This window comes from Ambystoma mexicanum, chromosome 7q (assembly GCF_040938575.1).
Source record: "Ambystoma mexicanum isolate Mex_15411 chromosome 7q, UKY_AmexF1_1, whole genome shotgun sequence".
Classification (NCBI taxonomy): domain Eukaryota; kingdom Metazoa; phylum Chordata; class Amphibia; order Caudata; family Ambystomatidae; genus Ambystoma; species Ambystoma mexicanum.
This window is the reverse complement of record NC_090941.1, coordinates 630071174-630090760: the sequence shown is the minus strand read 5'-3', so window position 1 is coordinate 630090760 and position 19587 is coordinate 630071174. Positions and strand designations below refer to the sequence as shown.

The 19587-nt window shown below is 45.9% G+C and overlaps 1 protein-coding gene across 3 annotated transcripts in view; it reads left to right on the top strand.

Moving 5' to 3' along the window:
* BRCA2 (BRCA2 DNA repair associated) overlaps nt 1-19587 on the top strand; it is a 2020919-nt gene that overhangs the window by 650674 nt on the left and 1350658 nt on the right. The window lies entirely within an intron of this gene.

The window sequence follows — 19587 nt, the reverse complement described above, 5'->3', positions numbered from 1 at the left end:
TCCATGGCCACCGAGGATTTACATTGGGACACCTGCACAACCACCGAACTCACAATTTTCGTACTTTCCATGTCCTGAAGATGGTAGGTGCAGTACTTAGCAGAAAATCCAGGGCTGTCACACACTCCATCACCGGCTAGCCTGAACAGTTTGTCGGGGAATGTACTTTCAATAGCCAATTGTTCAATTTTCCAAGCATCACTGATGGCAGGGAATAGATAATCATGTTGGTATTTGTAGTATTGCGTTTTGGAAATGAAATGGAGTCCCACAAACTGAAAGAAACTGGATAGCTGAGTGAAACTAGAGCCACTGAAAAGTAAAGCTGATGCACACAGTAGATTCGCAGCTGGTGGTTTCCCCAGCATCGGTTGAGCGGACCATGAAAATGCTTTGTGACTTTTCACAGGTGACATGTATTTTCAGGTTACTGCCTTGTGTTAGACGAGTCACGCTCACCAATGGCTTTCCACATACTTCCCCTCCCACTGAATGCACACATTTCAGCATCTTTATAATGTCCATCAAGCTGCTGTCGAATACTCTGTATTTGGCCTCCTTTATAATACTGTCATCAGGCAACATTGTTGTTTCAGACTGACCCGGCAAAACAGGACATACTATAGTCGATATCTTTGTCTGTTTCGTCGGTCAATAGTGTTGATGCTTCAGTTTCTCTCATTTCAACATCTGTTACTTGACGATGGATAGGAGAAAACATCAATGTGGACTGTTTTTTGGGGGGCATTTTTTTGGCGGGTGTCGATTGTGTCAAGTGCTCATCGAGAAATGTAAAACTATCTTCTATACATTCAATTGCACCTTCCTCTGGCGGAGCAGGCGCATTGTAGCAATGGTCCAAGAACACTTTGCTGGAATCGCTGGTCTTATTAAATTCATTTTCTGGCCATTGGACATGGGCATCTCGAGTGTGAACACGAATAGTTCCTCCATGGTGAAAACAGTTTGGCAAGCAGCATCTGTCATTTGTATCGCTGTTAGGGAGAATTCTCTGTAAGGCTAATTTCCCAAACCTAGTGAGTCCCCCAGCAGCTTTGCTGGATTTTTGGGGTTTATTTTTTTCTTTCCTGCTAAGAGTGAGATTCTTTTGCTCCCACTCTTAGACATGATTTGAGGTGTTCCTTTAACTTTCCATGTGTTTTATGGGCTATGGGGTCTTTTACTCCATAGGGTCTCGTGTTTTTTTGATGTGGGTTACACAGCACCCTCCGTGTCGTAACCCAGGGGTGTCATAGCGACCCCCCAACATAGACTCCATACCCTGGAACTGACTACTGTCTCCCAGGGCATGTAAAGTCACCATTGGCTTTGCTAGTCCCAAATTATGAACAGAAACCAGTACAAACCATCATATTGTGGACGTATTGGTCGGGGCAATTCGATTGCCCTGGGGTCTATTGTTCGAGGGGGCACGTCTCCGTCCCCCCTGATAGAGTTTTGGCTGGTGGTAGTGGATACTACTTTTTATATTCGACCGCAAATATATCTCTATGGGATTTTCCCATTGTTCGAGGCTACCAACTTTAATTATTTAATTCTTATAGTCTCGAACATACTGCCGGTTTATTTATTTAATATTAATTCGCTGGTTGTTTTTTTTTGCCAGAACTCGATTCTAAAATGGCGTTTGTGTTCTCTTCTGTGACTCCAACCCAAGTCGAGCCCTTTGTTCCACTTTTTGGCGGGCTTCTCCACAGAAGCCTCCAAAAGTGGTGCCACTCTGTCTGGGTACCACAGGGGGTGTGGGAGGGGGTTTAGGCACCCTGGACTGAGTTACCTTGGTAACTCAAGTCACACTCTTGTGTGATTGGCCCAAGTGGTGAGCCGGCCGGCTCACCACTTAGCATGTTTTATTGACAGCTAGGCTGAGTGAATGGGGGTGTGCTGCATAAAAGCAGGGCTTTGGGGACTGGAACTTCAGAAGTCGCCACAGGACCTAAGAATCCGAGGAGGGAGAAGCTGAGCCGGCCTGCAACGACGACACCACCGGTGGAGCCCTGCTGAACCGTCTCACCACTTTTCCCAACGACAGAGGAGATCTCCAGCCCGGAGAGTCTTCTTCCTTCGACTGGTGGGGATAACCAGTCTACCTTCTTTTCGCCTTCCTGGAGCATCTCGTGGCCGCCTTGCCTGTGCCAAGCACCCCGGCAACCGGGATACCACGTTTTCACCACTACCGCGAACCGAAAGGGTAGTACCTTTGTACCAGAGAACTCTGCGGCTGGTTTCTTCCCTGGAAGTGCAACGACCTTTATCTTTCCTCCACGACGAGATCTTCTCTTCCTCTGGACGACGCTGCGACTTGAACCCGCTGCCAGCAACAACTGCCCCCGCTGGAGGATCCTCTCCATTTAAGGTACCGTGTTCCGCCTGGCTTCCCTTGCAACCGATTGAACGGGGTGTATTAATTCCTCGTCTCTCGAACCTGGGTTAGCCTGGGACACCCTAGCTAACTTTTCTGAACTGAACTAAACCTTTTTCGAACTACCTCCACAAACTTCGGAGACTCTGTGTAACTGTCTGATCTTGGGCATCTTCCGCCTGGCTCCCTGGAAAGTGGGCCTGGCACCTAAACTTCCTTGCTCACCAGTAGACTGTGCCTTCCTAACTTGCTGTGGTTCTTTAAAAAAAAGTGTTTAATGTGTATGCTTCCATAATTCTGCATTTCCCTCCCTTTTTATTTAACTTGTTGGAGTGCCATCAAAAAATGTAAGCGCTCACATCTGTCTGGAAATAAGTGGTGTTAACTAAGACTTGTCCAACAAGTAATCAGGGATGTACATATGATAGTAATTGTGTTTTGAACTGATCTTACCAATTTAGTGCTGGTGTGTTTTATAAGTGTGGATTAAATAAATAATTATATACTTTTACACCCAAGCTCTGGTCAGTGTTTGCTTGTGCTACTGTATTTCTGTACCTATTTTGTATGCTCTGTATACTGCCTAACTCTTCTTGAGGGAAGTCTGACTGCTCAGCCACAGATACCAAGTGAATCTGTGTGATACAGACTGCTACCAAGTGGGTTTACTGCCAAACACCTGTAGTCTTAAATCTTTTGGAGTGGTCCCTAAGGGAACTGCACAGGTTTCTGCCTAACAATCGCTGTCGGTGTCTGCATAGTCTGTACTCGATTGGGCAACTACAGGACAGGTAGGAAAAGGGATGTTCAGTGTAAATCCAACTTAGTGTTGTACAAATGACATTTAAAAAGCATATAATGAAGTCCTTGGCACAAAACATTTGCCAACAATAGAAAGTGTTTATAACTAACCTTATTTTTATTTATTTTCTTTGAAACCTTCTTTACTCTAACATCAGCAAACTGGCGGACCGACTCTGATACATGTTCCTCCGGTTCAATATACGGATCTTGTATACATCCCTACAAAAAATAGTATCCATTTAAAATAAGTCATTGGCATTACACATCTAATTAGACCGACTTTCTTTTATTCAATGGTACTGTCAGTGCGCACACCTCTGGCTCCGGAGCAACTGTATGGTCTGGTTCCGGAACACCCACAATTGATAATGTAATTGTAGGGGACGCTGCAGCATCTCCCTGAAACATAGTACTTGCATTAGTGATGTCGAAAAGATTGGAAACGGGCTAAAGACGACAAAGGTACATAACAGTAAAGTGGCAAAGAAACATTGTGCAATGCAATGATACGTTGCGAAAATATGATCAGATTATCTCGTCCTATTGAGCTATGGTGACACATACACCTGACACCGGATACCACGAGAGGTGTTCGGATTGTAGTGGACGCTTCAGCATCTCCCTGAAACATAGTACTTGCATTAGTGATGTCGAAAAGATTGGAAACGGGACACACAATTTTGAAAGACCACATAGGTACTTATCAACAGTAAAGTGGTAAAGAAACATTGTGTAATGCAATTATACATTGCAAAAATATGATCACATTATCTAGAATTCCGTACATAAAACCAGTCTGGAACAGAATAGCTAGGTAAGATTACCTGATACACGCTCAAAGTGGTTGATGACTCCAGGCAAGACATGGATGTTGAATCTTGTTCCTTCATATTCGGTGGATAGTCATGGAGTGGTAAAGGCAAAGTATTATTCGATTTAGAAATTCCAACATTACAAAATGTTATGTAAGGAGACTGAAAAAGTGATAATGACACTTATTCAAACGCATAATATAGCATAGTTATCCATCCCCATAAATCATTTTTCTAAGTGGGTTCTACAAAACAAGGACTGATGTTTAGCAATAAAGTCATTATTTCAACAGCTATTCAATCACATAAATATTGAAAGTACTATAAGTTGCATTTTCACTGAAAATACAGGCGTAAAGCTAAATCCGGAAGCGTGACTCGCCTGTGGCGGCATTTTCACGAGTAAAGTCGGAATAGCATTTGGGAGCAATTTCCAAGTTGTTCTCGGTTGATTCCTCTTTGTGTACAAGGATCTGTTGTACATATCTGGTGAGAAGTGCAAAGTGCAGGCCGCAGATGTGGTATCGATGACCCCTCTTGTCTCCAAGACTTGGTTGACTCTACTATCAAGGTCTTCCAGTGGATATCCGCAACGTCTGACCCATTCTCTTATTCGATCAACAGTCTTAGGGAATACATGCGCTGTAATGCCTTCGGATTTGTCATGGGTCTTCGAAGGGCAACCGAAAATAGAACATGCAGGCATTGTTGTAAATTCTGCAAAATAAAGGTCAACATTATTAGAAAATTATTTTGCATAAGCATGTGTGAAAGAATGAATTGGACCATACATTTTTCGATGCACGCTTTCTTTTGGGCACCACAGCAAAACCAGTGCACCGTGTACGGCTGTGTTATAGGATGCATTTCACAAACGATTCATTGATGTGTTGAAAATCAGAACATGTTACTCGTCCCTTGAATGTTCTATCATGCACGAAAATGAAACATGCTTATACTATAGGCACAGTCCGTGAAGGATGCAATACGATGCCAATTGACAATGATAAAAATTGATATACCGATAACATAACAAAAGAAACTCAAGTCAATAGCAATGATACAAATTAACATAGCACTACAGAGTTAGATACTTGGGAATAGATATACATTTACAAATGAAGGAGATGTGATTAGGATACATGTCCTTACCTTGATCAACAAACAGTTGGATTCAGCAAGCAGAGTAATTAGCGGCAGGAGAACAGGGAGATGTTCACAGGTAGCACACTGACGAGTTCACTCGAAGCGGTCACAGAGTAGCATGTTCACGAGTTGACTTGCTGTGCTCAAGGATGTTCTCATGGTAAATATCCAGTGGTTTATAAAGAATAACAAAAAGGGGTGTGTTTGTGAATGAATGACGTGTATATGTCGTGGCATTATGTACATTGCAGGGGCGCGGTCTGCTTCAGGGGAGGCCTGCTTGGAGACACGGGGTCTGAGGAGGCCATGTGAGCAATGTCCCCTGGGCGTGTGATACCTTTTGAAGTGTACATGTTTTTTGGCTCCTTGGCCGTTTGTGCCCATGAAAGCCCTCCATGGCAGCGCACATCCACTGGTGTGAACTGCCTTTGATAGCGGGGGGTGGGATGGATGGGCCGGGAGGCATGCAAACAAGGCACCGGAACTCTGCTGAATGGAGACACACTTATGTGGATTGCAGGGGCGCGGTCTGCTTCAGGGGAGGCCTGCCTGGAGACACGGGGTCTGAGGAGGCCATTTGTGCAATGGCCCCTGGGCGTGGGATACCTTTTGAAGTGTACATGTTGTTTGGCACCTTGGCCGTTTGCGCCCCTGACAGCTCCCCATGGCAGTGCACATCCACTGGTGCAAACTGCCTTTGCTAGTGGGGGGGTGGGATGGATGGGCTGGGAGGCGTGCAGACAAGGCACCGGAAACACTGCTGAATGGAGACACACATATGTGGATTGCAGGGGCGCGGTCTGCTTCAGGGGAGGCCTGCCTGGATACACGGGGTCTGAAGAGGCCATGTGAGGAATGTCCCCTGGGCGTGGAATACCTTTTGAAGTGTACACGTTGTTTGGAACCTTGGCCGTTTGAGCCCCTGACAGCCTCCCATGGCAGCGCACATCCACTGGTGCGAACTGCCTTTGATAGTGGAGGGTGGGATGGATGGGCCGGGAGGTGTGCAGATAAGGCACCGGAACACAGCTGAATGGAAACACACTTGTGTCACTTAAAAACTGAAACAACCATTGATAAAAAATGTTGTTTTATTTGGTTTCTTATTTTGATGGCACAAAAATACTACACATTGTAAAGGTCTGGTTGCAGCTCGGCGAGGGAAAATCCCCTGTACTGACCACTGTCGCTGGGGAAAGTTTGTCTAATGGCGCCAACGACACAGGCGGGTATTACTCGTCGAACGCGGTGTCCAAGCCTCCCATGTAGCCACCATGTGTACGAACGATAGGCCACCAGCCACTACCACCTATGAAAGAGAAAGATGCAATCTGTTTTTAAATGACCAAGATAAGTGTATTAAACCTCGGTTGTCAATGACAATTCTTGTATGCAATGGCATTTTTGCCAGGACAAATGCTAACTAGACACTGCACAATATTGAACGACTTTCATGCGACTATTACTGGAGAATTGCAAGACTAAACGGATATGACAATGATATCTTGAAGTTACGAGAATATAGGGGACAACCGTGAAATAGTAGTGGCCTAACTGACTTCACAACCAGACTACACATACCTGTTACTTGGATTACAAGGGCGAAGTGTTGCGCGAAGTTCGTGCATAAGCACCATCAAAATCCTCAACACGGACCGTGTGAGACAGACTGCCGTGAAGTCTGGCAGCTCGGTAACACATTGCGGCTTTGGATCGCCTTGCGATATGTAGGACAAGCATCCAGAGTTTTCTCGGCAGCAGCAGTTCTCCACCTCGGTTGGCATTAGCGCATACCGATTGCAGGTACACCAGGTGGAAACGCTGTCCATGCGACTAGGCCCAGGCTCTTCATCTGTTCAAACGTCCGCCCAACTGTTGTCCAAATCCCCATCGTCTACAGAGCTTGCTCTTTCCAGTAATTCCTCCTCGGAATACTCAGGCTCGTACAGGTAGGGCATTATTGTTGCCATTGTGTGGTAAAGAAACGAAAATCATTCATAGCGGTCGTACTGGTATCTGTTCACACGGGCTACAAGCAACGAAGGTAGCTGACCAGAGCACAGAAACGAGTCACAGAATACAGCGAGAGGAATGGAAAAGAAAATCTGTTGTTGTGTGTTTTGAAACGCTCTGTTTATATTTGTCAAGGAAAGATGCTTCCTGCCGTTTCTATGGCTGAAGCGCAGAGAATGTTGACACAAGACTGCTTTGGCGTTGTGAAATGGGCGGTATGCGTCTAGTGATGTCAGGCTCAGGGGCGGGGGATATGATTTAGTGCCGCAAACGCAGGTCACCCAGGGCGATGCAGCAAGTGATAGGATTACCACGAAATGGCCACTCCCTTCTGCCTGATTTTGCTTGTGTTCAACAGACGAAAACTCGGGTAAGGTGCATAGGAAATGTTTGTACGATCGATCGAATTATGATTAAAAGCACATGGCCGACCAATAGGGACAATAATATTTTTTGACAGACCCATTCCTTTAAAATGTTGAAGGTGTTCGAGAATGCGGCCTTGTCTCCCTCAACTACACCCAAAAGCCATGCTCTGGTCGAAAGTCCTCATAAGCATAAAAGCCGTGCGGCTTTGGACTCGGTGAGCAAAACTACTCGAGAGCGATCGAAGGATCCCTCAAGTCGAGGAAAAGTCCTTTCGAGGACTGAGCTGTCGACGTAATCGACCCCAAAAGACTCGACATGGACACCTTTGGGGTCGAAAGATGCGTCATTGACGCCGTTGGGGCCGAAAAAAATTATGCAAAGCCGTTGACGTAGACAGTCTCAACAATTTTGGCTCTTTTGTCCACAAATATTATGACTCCTTTTGTTTATTTTATTTTTGATATTTATATAGCGCACAAAGGCAGGCATCTAGGTGCTTTAACTTAAGAATATAGTTACAGTTTGAGGCAAACCATTTACAATAGTTAGACCAGACATACATTGGACCTGGATAGTGCAAAAAATACATACTTGTTGAAGCTCGCCTCTTGTTGCGGGGAACAACATCAGGAGTACGTATGAAGGACATATTAGGTACATTTCACACAGATGCAAAAGTTCAGCAATGGGCAAATACATGGTGCCTATCCCATGTTGCAGGACGGCAGCAGCACACAGGTGCAATAGTCCAGCAAAGGGCAAATACATGGTGCCTACCCCATGTTGCAGGGTGGCTGCAGAATGCAAATGCAAAAATGAATTGAGGGCACTTTCGGGCTTAGAAGAATGGGATGCGGGGGGACATAAAGGGCAAGAAAGCGGAGTGGGGGGCACACACAGCATCACAGGCGACCAAGGGGGGTGTCTAGGGGTACACACAGCGTCACAGGTTGCCGGGGTGGGGATTACACACAGCATCACAGGCAACCACAGGCAACCAAGGGGGGTTTGGGGAGTACACACAGCATCACAGGCGACCAAGGGAAGGGGTGGAGAAGACATATACTTTTTTGCCTAGTCCAGAATATTTCAAGTCACTCTTCTCCATTTATGAGGATGCAGAGGAATCTTCAGATGAATCTAAGCCTTTTGGTCTCCAGTATGGTACGCCATCAGTCCCTGAAGCATTCATTTCAGAAGATTCCAGAATAAATAATTTACAAGAATGTCTGCATGATGCCAGTGGTTTGGATACCTCACCAGAGGTAGAGTTCGGCAGGCAGACCCTGGTGATCAGGCTGAGGTTACTTACAGACAATTAATGTCAAGAGTAATGGAATATATGGGTTGGTCTAGACCATCTCCGGTCTTTGAGCAGGACGACTTAACCAACATTTTGGACGGGACCCCAAGTAGACCCAATTGTGACATTCCATGCAGCCTTGCAAAGGCGTGTGACTACCAGCTGGGAGACGCCTGAACTTATTCCCGCTGTCCACAAGAAGTTGACTTCGAAATACAGGTTTCAAGCTCTGATCCATTTTGCTTATCAAAACACCCTACACCAGAGAGCCTGGTGGATCAAGTTTCCACCTCAACCAGTAGACAAAATGCCTACCCTATAATCCATAAGCGTTACAACGCCATAGCCCAAAAGGTTTTTTTACGGTGGAAGTATGAAAATCGTCTAATGCCACGTGCACTTTGGCAAGGTTCACTCCACAACCTTTGGGAGTGCACATCCATGGCGGCTGACCACATCCCCGAAGGGGAGTAGCAAGACAGGTTTTTAAACACTGTCCAGGATGGGAAAGATGCGGTGTGCGAATCCCTCCAGACTGGTCGTTATGCACAGGTTTGCATGGTTGAGAAAGTCAGGATTTGCTCCAGAAGAACAATCCAGACTTCTCAACATACCCTTTGACAGCACTCATTTATTCTGAAGCAAGGCTGAGAGAGTTTGGAGAAACTGCAAACGTCTAAGGCAGTAGCTAAATCACTTGGTGCTGCGATCAGACAACATCCAAAGTGCCCCACGGGTACACCCTGGAGGGGTAGGTCCTTTCCTCACTATTCCACATTTGGAAGGGGCAGAGGCCAAAGAAGATTCCCCTGTGGTGAGCGGGGAAGAAGTACTAAGGCTGCAGCAGCAGCGGCTGTCTTATCAGCCACTGCGTCAACCACCCCAAAACCTCTCTGAGGACTTAGTTCACAGGACTGCAGTTGGAGGCAGACTGTCACAGCATCTGACAGAATGGCAAGCTATTACTTCAGATGCATGGGCATTGGAAACAGTTGCCCAAGGTTACCGCCTTCCTTTTCTAAAAAAGCCTCAAGAGTCATCCACCGGGGAACAACTCTTACAAAGTTCCAGATCTGCTGCTTACGAAGGAGATATTAACCCTGCCAGAGAAAGGTGCAATAGAACCAGTATCTGTAGCGGAGAGGAACAAGGGTTGGTACTCCCCTTACTTTCTAATTCCCAAGAAGGACAGAGGATTGAGACCCATCTTGGACTTAAGAGACTTGAACAAGTTCCTGAGGAAGGACAATTTCAAGATGGTAACCCTTTCTCAGATCCTTCAGGCCCTCCAGCTTCAGGATTGGATGGTATCATTGGACCTTCAGGATGCTTACTTTCATGTGCCGTTCCATCACAAGCACAGACAGTACCCAAGGTTCGCCGTTGGCGGTTCTCATCAGTTTCGGGTTCTGCCATTTGGGCTGACCTCTGCCCGAGGGTTTTCACCAAATTGATGTTTGTGACAGCGAGTCTCAGGAAAGGGAGAATTCACGTTTACCTCTACCTGGACGATTGGCTGATCAGGGCCAGTTCCCCAGAACAGGCCCTGGAACATCTGTTATACCGGTCACTCCCTTCACAGACTGGGCTTCTCCGTCAACTTCAAGAAGTCCCACATGATTCCATCTCAAAGACTCCAATTCAATGGTGCAGTCCTGGAAGTATCCCTGGGAAAAGCCTTGATACCAGCGTTGAGGGCTCAAGACATTCTGCAGATGGTAACCAAATTCCGAAATGCCCAGCATCTACCAGCCTTTGATCTTCTGAAGTTGCTCTGCCTCATGGCATTCTGCATTTTTCTGGTGCCAGAGGTTCGCCTGAGAATGAGATCTCTCCAATGGGCTCTCAGGAACCAGTGGCCCCATTTCTCAGGAAGGATGTCAGACATCCTACGAATTCCGAGCAGAGTCTCACAGGACCTTCAGTGGTGGGCCTGCCAAGAGAACATTTTGAAAGGAGATTCTTTTTCCAATCATTGGCCGGAGTTAACGGTAGTGACGGACGCCTCACTCACAGAGTGGGGAGCCCATCTAACAATCAGCGGTCATTGGTCTCCATCGAAGTCCAAACTACACATCAATCTTTTAGAACTGAGGGCAATCAGACTAGCGCTGAAGCCCTTTATGCCATCTGTATGGGTAAAGAATGTCCTGATAATGACGGATAGCAGTGTGTCCATGTACTACCTCAACAAAAGAGGAGGTGTAGGGTCACTACCACTGAGCAATGCAGCTCTGATACTGGGCAATACAAGAAGGAATCTCCCTATCAGCAGTTCACCTAGCCGGAGTGGAGAACACAGCAGCGGATGATCTGAGCAGGCAGAGCACAGTCTCCCACGAATGGGAACTAGCTCAGGAAGTCCTTCAAGAGAATTTCCCCCAAGAGGAGCTCTAGGAGACTCATTCGTAGTGGACTGGGATTTTCCACTCCTGTACGCATTTCCTGCAGTCCCCGTCATTCCTCACGTAATCAGGAAGTTGAGAAGGTTCAGGAAATCCATGATCCTAGTTGCTCCGGGTATTGGACCAGGAGGATGTGGTACCCGGACCTTCTGGACATGTACATCTGCCCTCCGATACGTCTTCCACTAAGAAGAGAGGACCTTCCCTTGTAAGAGGAGGGTCCGGTTCTCCATCCGGTTATCTGGACGCTCAGCCTTCATGCATGCTTTCTGAGAGGCTGAGATACAAGGATTGGGACCTCCCGGACGACCTAATGGAGAGTTTGCTTTTGGCCAGAAGGCCAGCAACCAAATCTTTGTACTGCTGCCATTGGAACAAGTTCTGCAGGTGGTCTAGAGATAAGAATGTTGATCCATTTACATGTAATACACATATGGTGTTGTCCTTTTTTTATTTTACACCTAGCTTATCTGGGGCTCCAGATTGGTACCATTAAAGGATAAGTGGTGTTTTTTATATTCAAGCGCACTTGGGAAGAAGTTTCTTACTTTAAGATACCTCTAATAATCAAATTTGTAAAGGGATTGACAAATGTTTTCCCTCCAATCCCTTTTCAAGTCCCAGTTTGGGATCTCAACTTGGTGTTAAAGTTTGATGTGTGCTCCTTTCGAGCCTTTAGACTCGTATCCTTTGAGACTACTAACCCTAAAACATTCTTTCTAGTAGCTATTACATCTGCCGGAAGGGTGAGTGAGCTTCAGACTTTATCCTGAAAGCCTCCTTACACTATTTTGTATAAGGATAAGGTGGTGCTGAAGGTAAAATTTGCCTTTCTACCCAAAATTGTGAGAGTTTCATCTCACACAAAAGATAACTTTACCATCATTTTACCCTCCTCCTCACCCTGGGAAGGAAGAGGAGAGGCTTCATAAGCTTGACCCTAAACATGCTCTGAGCTTATACATCACTAGAATGGCAAATGTAAGACAGGATGACCAATTATGTGTGGGCTATTAGGGCCACAAATTGGGTATGGCTATCACCAAACGGACATTATCCAGATGGATTATGTTAGCCATATCAGAATGCTACAGACTGGCAGGAATGGCAACTTCCTCTGCTTTACAGAGGGAAGCACCTATAAAGGACATCTGTGCGGCTGCCAAATGGTCTTTACATACTTTCACCAAACATAGTTTAGAATCTTCCTCAGGTCAGGAGACTGTATTTGGTAAAGCAGCGTTACATTCTGTGCACACACACCCATGTGAACTATTAAATTGTCATAAAAATTCGGACTCCCTTCTTCAGTAAACCTAGAAACTGCTTTGGGAGTGTATCAAAAGATAAGGAATATGTGGGAGGATGCAATCCATTCGAAGAACAAGTTACTTACCCTAGGTAACGTTCTTTTGACTGGATGTTCCTCCCATGCATGCCTTATCGCCCCTCCCAACCTACCCCGCAGTAGAATTTCCCTTGCGATTACAGTCTGCTCTCTCAGGAGGAGTAGCAGTCAGGTGTAAAATGAATCCTTCACTCGTAAAAACGGAACTGAAGCCAACGGGCGATGCGCGTGCTACATATATCTTCGGTGACGTCGACATCGAGACGGAGGCCTCAGAGGGACATCGTCGACAGGCATCTACGCACAGCGCCCCCTGCTGAAATTTTCTTTTTCCAAAGCAGCAAAGCTGGATTTTGGAAATATCAAAAGATAAGGAATACGTGAGAGGAACATCCAGTCAAAAGAAAGTTACCAGAAGTAAGTAACTTGTTCGTCCCTTTTCAAGGGATCGTCCCTCAAAGCCTCAACATTGCTCTCATCCTTCACTTTAAAAAAAGCCCTATCTAGATCCTGAGGATAAGGGTAATTGCCGGGCCTTTGCTGGACCCCTTTGCTTTGCTAAGATCCTTGAAAAGCTGATGACAGCACAATGAGGTGCCTTTGTGGAAAACTACCAACTTCTCAAGCCCCAGGAGAACTTCTGTTACAAGCTTGTGTTATGGAGGTTAGACTTGATTGGTTTTGATTGATTGATTGATATTTTATTTCTATCGCGCTCGTACACAAGTGTTTCAGAGCGCGACAAGGAAAGGGAGGGGAACAGGGAAGAACAAAACAGCGATCTTACTAGGCCCAGTGACATTGAGAACGCGCAAGTGCATGGGTTGAGAACGCGCAAGTGCATGAGTTGAGAACGCGCAAGTAAATAACCAACTTGGTAAATAACAAACTTCAGTTTAACCCCTCCAAGTCAGAGACTGTGCTGCTTGGACCTGCACATCTCTTGAAAGACCCATTGAAATGTCCTGCATCACCGGCCGTGTTTGACCTCTCCACCAGTTTTGTCAAGAAGATAACAAATGTAGGAGTCATTTGGGAACCTGAAATGAAACGTGTTAACCAAGTAAATGAGGTTACCAAATCCTCTTTTTATTGCTTGCGTATGCTGAGATGTATTCTTTTCTTTATTCCAGCTGCTGCACATTTTGTGGTCATGGGTGCCCTGATGAACTCCTGACTTCATTATGCTAATGCTCTTTACTTCGGATTCCAAGGCTACTTGCTGAATTGTCTCCAAATTCTTCACAATACGGTGCTCAGGCTTATACTTAAGTTTGTCTCAGTCTCCCCACCATATGCTCCTTACATTTGTTGCCCATCTCTGAGGATAATGTTCAAAATCATATGCCTATTTTTTAAATCTATGCAAGGTTTAGCTTCCAAGTATTTGTTTCAATTTTGAGCTGTACATTAGAGTTCGGCCTGCCTGTCCACTTATCAATATCTGCTTCACATTCCTAATGCTTGTTCCACTAGAGTCGATAGACGCCTTTCTGTTCAGGGTCCACATTTATGGAACAAACTCCTGCTAGAGCTCTGATTGTTTACTTACTTATTTAATTTTTCGTAAACTGAAAACTTACCTTTTCCTTTAAATTGGCCTTATTTGCCCAACCTGGCCATTTGATGCATGTCTACTTGTGCTTTTTTCCAACTGCGCTCAGATGCAGATTCTTCGACCCGGTTGCCCCTGGTTGTGCACAATGCTAAATATTTCAGATAATCTAAAGCCTAATAATCTGCAACCTTTCCACCCTTTTTTGTGTAATGGGCTAAGATTACCAAACATCTGGATCTGCATCACCTCATAGAAAATCTAATTTCAAATGAATTGTGTCTTCCCATGTATTCCTCAACTTATAATATTTACATATCCAGCTTCAGCTGCTTTGGAAATTGTTTCCAGCAAAGGGCGCTTTGCGTCGATGACTGTCGACACGATGTCCCTCGTAGGCCACTGTCTCGATGTCGATGTCATCAGTGGTATAAAGCACGTGAAGCGACTTTGGCTTCAGTTCTGTTTTTCCGCGAAAGCTATTGCTTCGGATACGGTGCGCATTGGTTCCCTAACAAGAATCTTCGAGTAAAAAGCATAAAATGGCATAGTCATCGGCCTCTTCGACTCCAAGATCGATGTTTAAGAAGTGCTAGGACTGTGAGGCAGAGATATCCCTTACGGACCCCATCAGGTGAAAACCCTGAAAGAGTGACGAGGGCAACTGGCGGCAGGTAGGTCAAAATCCCATTCGACGAGTTGAGAAATATTTCTCCTCGTTGAAAGAAGACAAAAAGATTGAGATCATGCAGTGGTTCTCACCACTTGTCATCTTGGGAACGTTCGAAGAAAATTCTCCATAGGTTGCAGTCTTCCTCGTGTTCCTCCCCAGAACGGGTTAAATGCCCAACAAAATCAGCCTCCCCGGCTCAGTGGGAGAGGTTTAGAGTGAAAATGATGCAAGTATTCGAGAATGCAGCCTTGACCCCCTCGAAAACCTATGAAAATCATGCTCGGGTTGAAAAACTTGACGAGAAAAAAGATGAGGGCAAAACCTGTGCACCCACGGGCCTGGGAGGCCAGGTAAATCTCCTCGAGAGCGGTCGAAGGATCCCTCAAGCCGAGACAAATCTTCCTCAAGGAAGATGTCATTGGCGCCGAAAGACTCCTCGTCGAACCCTAACAAGTCCTTAACGCCGAAGGTGTCGATGATTTCTGCAATGCCATCGAGGATTACAGAGAAAATATATACATTGTCTACAATACTGAACACCTGGGGTCCCTGAATCCTTGTTCTCAGATGAATCAAGTTTGAAAAATGTGCAGGAGTCCCTGCAAAATGCAAGTGGACTAGACACGTCCCCAGAATTAGAATTTGGGAAACCTGATCCTACTGACCTTGCAGAAGGGTCTTAGACATTTATTGTGCAGGGTGGTGGAATACATGGAGTGGAAAAGACCCACACCAATAAATGAGCAGGATGATATTACTGACAACCTAGATAAAGGACCCCAGGAGGATCCTATTCTTCCTTTTCATGTGGCATTGCAAAGGCGAATAAATACAAATTGGGAGACACCAGAATTAATTCCGTCAGTAAATAAAAAACTAACATCAAAATACAGGGCGTCCAGTAGTGACCCCAGTTATCTGATGAAACATCCCACTCCAGAAAGTTTGGTGGTACAGGCTGCCACATCCTCCTCAAGACAAAATGCATACCCGACTATTCCCCCAGACAGAGATGACAAGCGTTACAACGCTTTGGCCACAAAGGTTTTCTCTGCAGGAAGTATGGCCCTAAAGTCAGTGAATATTAGGTGCACGTTGGCCAGGTTCACTCATACTGTTTGGGAATGTATAGCAATGGCGGCTGAGGACGGATTTTAAAATCTAATCAAGGATGCAAAGCTCCAGACAGGTCTTGACACTGTTGACAGGTCCATGGCGGCTAGTACAGTAATTCACAGATTTGCCTGGTTATGAAAGTCTGGTTTTGCTCCAGATGTGCAATCCACACTGCTTAACATGCCCTTTGATGGCACACGTTTATTTGGTAGCCAGGCTGCCGAGAGCCTGGAGAAACTGCAGACCTCCAAAGCAGCAGCAACATCCCTTGGTGCTGCTAATAGACTGCCACAAAACCGCCCCACCGGCACACCTCGGTACATCCTTTGGCTTTTACTCCTCAGTTGGAAGGGGGAGTGGACTGTCCAATCAAAATGGTCAAAATGATTCCCCTGTGGTGGACGGGGAAGAGGTACTAGGACCGCCCAGGCAGCGGCTACTTTACCATTAGCCGCTGCTCCAGCCGCTTCAAAACCTGAGGTCTTCGTTCTCAAGACCCCAGTGGAAGGCAGACTCTCACTGCATCTGAAAGAATGGAGAGGCATTACTTCAGATGCCTGGGCATTGAAAACAGTTGCCCAGGGTTACTGCCTTCAGTTTCTAAAAAAAAAAAAGCCTGAGTCATCCAGCAGGGGAACAACTCTTTCAAAGTTTCAGATCTGCTCCTTATGCAGGAAATCATGACCCTGCTAGAGAAAGGTTCTGTAGAACCAGCACTTGTAGCGAAGAGGAACAAGTGTTGGTACTCCCCGTACTTCCTAATTCCCAAGAAGGACGGAAGATTGAGACCGATTTTGGACTTAAGAGACTTAAACATATTCTTCAGGAAGAACACGTTCAAGATGGTTACCCTTTCTCGGATGCTTCAGGCCTTCCAACTTCAGGACTGGACGGTATCATTGGGCCTTCAGGATGCTTACTTTCATATGCCAATCGTTCACAAGCGCAGACAGTACCTGAGGTTCGTTGTTGGTGGTTCTCATGATCAGTTTTGAGTTCTGCCATTTGGGCTGGCCTCCGCTCCGAGGGTTTTCACCAAGTTGATGGCGGTGGTAGCACCAAGTCTCAGGAGAGGGGGGATTTACGTCTACCCCTACCTGGACGATTGGCTGATCAGGGCCAGTTCCCCCGAACAGACCCCAGAACATCTCAGCTACACCTGTCATTCCCTCCACAAACTGGGCTTCTCCCTCAACTTCAAGAAGTCCCATATGATACCATCTCAAAGGCTCCAATTCATTGAGCAGTCCTACATGCATCCTTGGGAAAAGCCTTCCCACCAGAAGTGAGGGCTCAAGACATTCTGTAGATGGTCTCCAAATTCCAAAGTGCCCAACGTCTCCCGGCCTTTGACTTTGAGGATGTTCGGCCTCATGGCATCCTGCATTTTTCTGGTGTCAAAGGCGCGCCTGAGAATGAGATCTGTCCAGTGGGCTCTCAGGACTCAATGGTCTCAATTCTCAGGCAGGATGGCAGATCTCCTTCACGTTCCAAGCAGGGTCTCACAGGATCTCCTGTGGTCGGCCTGTGAGGGCAACATTCTGAAGGGAGAACCTTTTTGGCAGCCATGGCCGGAGATAAATGTGGTAACGGCCGCCTCACTCACAGGGTGGGGAGCACATAACAATGATCTGACAATCAGCAGTTGTTGGTCTCCATTGGCGTCCAAACTACACATCAACCTTTTGGAGCCGAGGGCAATTAGACTAGCACTGAAGGCCTTCCTGCCCTCTGTTTGGGGAAAGAATGTCCTGATAATGATGGAAAACACAGTGGCCATGTACTACCTCAACAAGAGAGGGATCTAGCTCAGGAAGTCCTCCAAGAGAGCTTCCCCCTTTGGGGAACCCCACAAGTGGATCTGTTCACAGCAGGTGTCAACTGGAAGTGCGAGCAGTACTGCTCACTGGAATTTCCCCTAAGAGGAGCTCTAGGGGACACGTTCATAGTGGACTGGGAGTTTCCACTCGTGTACGCGTTTCGTCCAGTCCCCGTCATTCCTCGAGTCATCAGGAGGTTCAGGAAATCCATGATCCGAATTACTCTGGATTGGACCAGGTACGACGTGGTACCCAGACCTTCTGGACATGTCCATCTGCCTTTCAATACGTCTTCCACAAAGAGAGATCTCTTTCTCTCTCTCTCTCTCTCTCTCTCTCTCTCTCTCTCTCTCTCTCTCTCTCGAAGGGTCAGGTTCTCCATCCAGAGGTCAAGTCACTCAACCTTCACGCATTGTCTCAGAGAGGTTGAGGTACAAGGATTGGGACCTCCCGTACGACGTAATGGAGATTTTGCTTTCGGCCAGAAGGCCAGCAACAAAATCCTTGTACCGCTGCCGTTGGAACACATCTGCAGCTGGTGCAGGGATGAGAATGAGGATCCATTTACTTGCAGTACACCTATGGTGTTATAATTTTTATTACACCTAGCCAACCTGGGCCTCCAGGTTGGTACAATTAAGGGGTATCTAGCAGAGCTCTCTATTATTAAACGCTTCTCTGAAGAGTCATCTTTCTTCAAGATCCCCCCGTGTAATACAATTCTTAAAAGCACTGACAAATACATTTCCCCCGGTCCCATTTCAAGTCCCAACTTGGGACCTCAACTTGGTGTTGAGATTTCTAATGTGTGCTCCTTTTGAGCCTATCCATACCTGTACTTTAAGGTTATTAACTATAAAGTTCATCCTTTTAGTTGCTATTACGCACAAAGAGTGAGTGAACTTCAGGCCTTGTCCTGCAAGCCTGCTTATACAATCTTCTATAAGGTAGTCCTTTAGGTTAAACCTACCTTCTTACCTAAGATTGTGTCTGAGTTCTATTGAACTCAGAAACTAATTTTACCTTCATTCTATCCTCCTCCTCGCCCTGGAGCAGAAGAGGAAAGGTTACACAGGCTTGATCCAAGGTGTCCAGGATTTCTAAAATAAGACACGATGACCAACTTTTTGTAGGTTACATGGACCACAAGTTGGGTATGGCAATTTCGAAATAAACTTTTATCAAGATGGGTCAGCTTTATACCATCAATGACATCGAGACGGAGGCCTCTGAGGGACATAGAGTGGAAGGGGGATTGACGCATAGCACCCTCTGCTGGAAAGAATGAATATGGAAATATCATAAATGAGGAATATGTGGGAGGAATATCCAGTTGAAAGAACGTTACCCTGGGTAAGTAACTTGTTCTTCTGCTAGTGTAAGGACACATACAAACTTAAACGTCTCTCCAACCTCTACTAACATGGACTTTTTTACTTCAATTTGATATACTTGCTCCCACCTCATTCTCCATTCCCCAACTAAATTTACAGGCAGATGATCCCGACAGCTGTCAACTGCTGAAATCTGTTGCCTTTCCTCCTTACTGAATAAAACCCATGTTACACTGACGGCAAGGTCTGCTACATATTTGTCAATCTCTGTGCAATTGAGGTCTTGCCTGAAGTGAAAAGCTAAGTGCCTGTGCTATTGGTGAGACTTTGGGGCTGCAAATGGAGGCCTTTCTCCTTTCCTTTGTCATTGAATGTTAAGGTATGATGTTATAGCTTGAGCTATCTCAGAGGGCCTAACAGTGGTTGATTAAATAGTGTGTGGTATGCATGGGATGGCGGTTGTAGCTATTCTGTAAAAATTGTTTTGTAATGCAAATTTGCTATTA